The following is a 6513-nucleotide window of genomic DNA, read 5'->3' on the forward strand; positions in this document are numbered from 1 at the left end:
TATCCTGAGGGTGAATAATTACTTCTTGGGTGTCAGTCATGTTTTGGAAGGAACATTAATTCTTTTAGGGGTACCCTGGAGCCCTACTTTATTAATTGTCACAAGAAAGAATTAAAATTAATTAATTATGGTATTTGTTAAGCACTTACTATGTGCCAAAATCTTCCAAAAGACCCTGGTCGTAAAAAGACTAGCTGCTATCCATAGAAATTTGTCTGACGTTCTTTATTATGCCTAGTCACTTCTTTTTGTTTAAATGTCTTTGACAACTAGTATTTACATATTTATCTAAAATTTAAAATTATTACATTGTGCATTTAACAGTCATTTATTCTCAATGAGTTCTCTTCTTCCCAGCCTTTGTTCGTATAATTAGAGTAACCAGGAATTCCCTTGGTTCTACAAGCAAACAGTATTATTCACCAAACTATTTCAAAACAATAATCTCGGTAGTATTACCATTTAAAATAAAATGTATTCCTCAATTATTCCTATTGTTTGTGATTGTATTTTCATCAGCATACTGGATAAAAACATTAGTATATAAATCGAAATAACAGGTTTCTAAAATCTCATTTGAAACTATACTCAGCTAAATGACTATATGATGGGGTGGGTCTGTAGATGGTGGGTAAATATTATGCAATCAGGATTACATTTGGCCAATAAAGTAATAATTTACAAAAATATGCAGCAATTTTTAACAACATGATAAAATATTATATTCTCCAAAATGATCCTTAGGTGGAAAATTATTGTGTAGGTTAGTCTCTATATAGTCAATAAATAAATTACTGCAAATGAGGCCCTGAGGTAAGACCAGACGAAAGTAGATTTAGTGAATGTTGATTGTAACAGAAATCAGTTCACTTCACAGTGATTTTGATTTACTTTTTATTAAATATTCTGTTATTATTAAAAATAGTAGCATCTTTCGGGACCTTCATACTTTCATTTCTTTCTCTGAAATTGATGGGTGAGAATATAAAGGGGCAGACAGAATTAGATTCATTTTAGAAAAGTGAAGTGATTAGCAGTGTGGCACTCGGGACAGTTAACCTTGTGGGACCTTCTGTTTTTTATGTCCTAAAGTAATAGGTCAGTGTTTACAAAGAGATATCTGGGTACTCCAAATGTTCAGTTAAATGGGTGTTACCCATTTGGTTGGTGAAAATGCAGAAAATGGCAGTAGAAAATGGATACAGTTATGCATTTATTGTTACGTTTTAGAAGATCGTAGAAAAGACAAACTTTATATAGTTTGAGAGACAACACAGGTGTTGTATTATTTAATCCTTTGGTACTGTATAATGTTTGCCCGAAGTACTAGTAGTCTGACTCTCTTCTAGTGTGGAATATTTTCCTAGTTTGTGTTTTACATTGAATTCATATTAGCAGTATAGTCAGCTTTACGAGATAGCCATCTTGTGTATATAATCTGCTCTAGAATTTCCTTAGGTTCACTTTTATTGCTAACTGAGCTAGCAATAAAGTAGGTTAATGACATTTATGTGGGAAAGGAAGGCCAGATAAATGGCATGGCCTGAATGTACTGCCCCCGATCGATACTCTATGGTTATCAATTGTTCAGATCTATATATGTAGCTTCAAATCTCCCTCTGAAAATTTTGAATGCTAACAACTTCATTCTGACAATTTAAGAACTTGAAAACCTATATGTTACTTTTTTGAATTGTTGGTCTTGTGTTATTTCACCTAGAAATGGAAAATAAATGGATGGCAATTTTAATAGCTAAAAATAGGCAAAGGGAATAGTACTTCATATTTGCAGCTGGAAGCTGGTGTTCTATCATTTAGGCTCATTCGTCCTCTATATTGTGTAATATGATAGCTTGAAATAACAAAGTGCCCGTTTTGCGCCAAAAATAAAAAGCGCCATTCAGTATTGCAGTATCTATTTCAACTGGGAAAGTTCCTGTCAGTTTCTAGAGCAGGTTTCTAAGCTGAAATCATTCAAAGTGCTGCTATAAATGATATATATATATATGTGATAAATCAAATTCACCCAACAACTTCCATTCTAAATGTGGATGCAAGTACAAGTTGTTGGCCCAGTTTTGCTTAATATCAGGCCTAATGTGACCTTAGCACTTCTCTGTCAATAATTTCATTTGCCATGGAATTTATAGGACTCTGTGGAGACTTCCAAAACCTTCTTTATTGTATTCATATGGTGCTCATGCTGTCTTTGGATAGATACCCGAAGACTAGAAATACAGTGTTCCTGTGATCTTGTTATTTAAGTGACTTTCCAGTCAGGGATTTAAAGTGATGCTTAGGTTTTGGTGATAGGAGATCCAAAATCTGCCCTTTTTCTTGTATCCTTGGCTGTAGAACCAGTGAATTACTGATGTTATTCTAGGAATGCGATGTGTGTGTGTGCGTATGTGCATGTGTCTGTCTTTGTCTGGCCATGTAAGAATTAGAGAAGCCTTGTGTTTTCTTCATCAACAATTTAGAAAACCAGACTTAAGTACTATGTTCAATCAATTTTATCTATGCAGCTGTGTTCCAGGGACCAACTGCGAATCTAGAAGATGATGTCCGAATGGATTTCTGATCCTGTGGGAAACATTTCAACAGACTGGGATAGCATAATTCAAAGATCTTGAATCTCTCAACCAAGAGCTTGTATATTCTGACTACATTTTAGGAGAATCCCTTCTGTGCCTCAGTTACCTCATCTGTAAAATGGCATTGTTTGCGAACCCAATGTGGGTTAGTGACTGTGTCCAAACTTATTAGCTTGTACCTACTGCAGTATCACAGTACCTGGTACCTACTAAGTGTTTAACAAATACCATAAAAAATGCAACCACAGGAGCATCAGAGGATAAAGGAAACATAATAATAAACAAAGTGGCCTAGTGGAAAGGGCATGGGTCTGGGACTCAGAGGATGGGGATTCCAAACCCTGCTCTGCCACATGTCTGCTGACCTTGAGCAAGTCACTTCACTTCTCTGTCTCAGTTACCTTACCTGTAAAATAAGATAAAGGTTAAGAGGGTTAAGACTGTGAGCGCTTTGTGGGAAAGGGACTATGTGTAACCCGATTATCTTGTATCTACCCTAGCACTTAGAACAGTGCCTGGCCCATAGTAAATGCTTAACAAATACCATAAGTGTTAATTATTATTCAATTCTCTGTTCCTCAGTTACCTCATCTGTATAATGTGGAATAAGACCGTAAACCCCACGTGGGACCTGATTACCTTGTATCCACTCCAGCATTTAGAATAGCGCTTGCCTTATAGTAATATTAGTAATAATAATAATGATAATAATATGCTTACTATTTGCCAGACATAACTTCCTTAAGGACTCTTGCCTTAGTATTCAGATGAAACCGCATGCTGGCTTTAAGAGGAGAATTCTTCCTGCATCTGCTTCCCCGTCTGGCTGCTCTGTTCAGCCCCACCATTTAACCCAGGTTGGAGCGGGAAAAGACTAGAGGAATTGTGTCAGAGACAATATCCCCTGGAGCCTGCCATTGGGAGAATGAGTATTCTTCCAGTGCCCAAGGCCCAGTTTATATTACTATATAAGGGCTGTTTGTGGTGTTTCTACCAAATCTATTGTGCTCTCTCAAGCACTTAGTACCGTGCTCTGCTCAGAGTAAGCGTTCAGTAAATACCGTTGATTATTTCTTTGCTGTGAAGTAAAAATACATTTTCCCATTGAAAATTCACCATTCTTTTTGTACCACTGATCATGGTTGAGGAGAGAAATTTGTCTCAAAACCAACTAGGTTATTAAATATGCACTTCTATTACTTATAGCTTATCTGCATGAAACATGATGTCAAGATGATGAAATTTCAGAAACTGTATCTGTCACGATGGCATTAGCAGTATTTGTTGTGTTAATCGGGGAGCAGTAAGAGAACCTGCTACTGGGCCTTTTTAATCAAAAATTTTAGCACAATAGGATTGAAAAGGGCAGGGTTTATGTCTACCAACTCTATTGTATTGTATCCTGCCAAGGGTTTCACAATAAGCCTCACTGATTAATAAAAAGCTGAGAATGGGCTTGTAGAGACAGGATTTGTTTTATGATTTTTTTGCCTTGATGCTTCTTTCTAAGTTAGCCTGAAAGCCTACCTGATAGGCTCTGTGTTCATCATGCACTTACGACTAGTCTTTGAGTTCTGGAGTTACACCAAGGTTATCCAAGGGAGCAGGTTGAGGAGACAGTCTTGAGGGTGTGAACATTGGAAATGCAGTCCTTAAGCAGGCCATTGTCCAGGTTCCCAAAAGTGACTCAGAGGGAGATTTAGTGATATGGGGCCTCCTTACTACTGGCACAGCCTGGCTAGTACAGACTCCCCTAAATTTAGGTGTAGTCTTAATATTGAATCCATGTTTGGAACACTAACTGCTTTTCAGTATAAACACTAAAAAGCAATCTTTGAAACCACCCTGCCTTCTATACAAATATGGCCTATGAATTCTTATCTGCTTTCTCTTTTGCTTTTAATCTTTGACTCCTTCATGGGTCAAGTTCCTTCAAGGCTGAAAGGACTAACCCTAATTGAATTGTGATTTTTTTTCTCCCCAGATTCCAAAGGATTGCAGATATTTAAGTGTTTTCAATTGAATATGCCTGTATCTTTGTCCATTTTTCAAAGTGGAGCAGAGGGTGAATGTTTATTGAAAAAGAAAAACAAAAAATCCAAAGAAAAAGTGACAACCACTTCTCATACACTAGGAAGACTGTCTTTAAATAATACACAAGATGAGGGTCAGGAGATCATCTGTAACAGACACAGGTGTTCTTAAAAGAGATACTTGAAAAATTCCTGCTCTAGAAAACCCTCTTTGTTTAACAGACCAAATTATTAAACCAACAACATATCCTTGGCATTTCTGAAACAATTATACTGAGAAAACAAAATGGAAATATAGCACCAGGACCTCTACAAAGCTAATGTACATGTTTTGGCACTGAATGGAATTTTTTTTTTAGGTAATTGTGAGCTTTTATGTGGACTGAAAACTTGCTAGCATGACCCAGAAATAATATTTTAAATTTGTTATGGTAATTACTCTGAAAAGTGTTCAGGAATAAGTTTTCAATTAGTCCCAAATGGAAATGACTCTAAAAGTGATCATGGCAAGCAACATATTTCTGAAGCAAAATGGTCAGAACAGAATGTGGAAATATGTATCCACTGACTGCTAGGAACCTTAGGATATTCAACATTTACTCAGACTTAGTAACCTAATCAAATCTAACCTAACCTAATCAAATTCAGCTCTACACTCAAATATTTCCTTATTACATTATAAGGTTATTAAAAAAATCATACTGACATATTTGACAAGAGATGCAGCAATCCTTATTTAAGTTAGTTGTAAAGAAGATACTGGAATAACATTTATATTGAAGAATAGGTTAGCAACGGGTTTTAGTTAATCAGTCAAACAACAAGCCTGGATTCACAGTCTGCCCCAGATTAATAACTGTGTAATAAGAATAATAAATAATAACTTTATTATTATTATATTATTGTTATTTATTATATATTAATAATAATAATGCAGGTGAGTGGATAAGGACTCTACTCTCATGAAACTAACAATTGAATAAAGAATCTTTTCAAAACTGTATTTGAGAAATAGGGAGGAAGCAATTCGTTAGAATGATTTAGATACATCAATTTGTCAGTGGTATTTATTGAGCACTTACTGTGTGCAGAGACTTGTACTGAGTGCTTAGGAGAGTGCCGTACTTAGAATTTGTAAACATGATCCTTGATCTCAAGGAATTTATTATCTAGTATAGAGTGGCTTGATTTTTTACAGGTCTCTAAGCTTTTTGATTCCATGAATGATGAATATTAAGGTTTTGATGAACCCAGAACTGACTGGAATACACTAACTTAAAAGGAAAGCTTAGTCTTAACCTTCTATTTGTGCAAGAGTTTCAGGGACCACTGAAAGAAGGAAGTGCCCAGGAATTGAACAGAAATAGTGCAGGGCATTAGGAATTGCTGCCTAGGACCATGAGCTAAGAAGGCCACCATAAAATTCAATCCATAATTATAAATCCATATATAAGAATGAGGATTTGGGATAACTTTAGCAGCAGTTTGAAAGTAAAAAATGACTGCTTTGAATTAAAACTCCATCCTGCGTGTTTTAAGACTTAAATACCGCCAGATGGAATAGTCTTATGTTCATTATTAAGCAAGTTTCATATAGCATTAATGACCTTAATCCTAAATTTGTGATCATTTTACTTTAAATTGTGGAAAATCTTTGAATACCAGGGTCTCACAAAATCAAAAAATTCTTAGCCACAAGAGAATTATTCCAGCCCTGCCCAGAGTATCATTATTACTATGTATTATTGGTACATTATTATTATTATCATTACCATCATCATTATTACCCAGGAAAGATAACCAAACCAAGAAAATGCAGAAAGGAATTTTAATTCTAAGCAGTCAACCTTTTTTACTTTTGAACTGCTGCTAAAGTCCTAAGGATC

Source organism: Ornithorhynchus anatinus, chromosome 8 (assembly GCF_004115215.2).
Source record: "Ornithorhynchus anatinus isolate Pmale09 chromosome 8, mOrnAna1.pri.v4, whole genome shotgun sequence".
In the NCBI taxonomy this organism is placed as follows: domain Eukaryota; kingdom Metazoa; phylum Chordata; class Mammalia; order Monotremata; family Ornithorhynchidae; genus Ornithorhynchus; species Ornithorhynchus anatinus.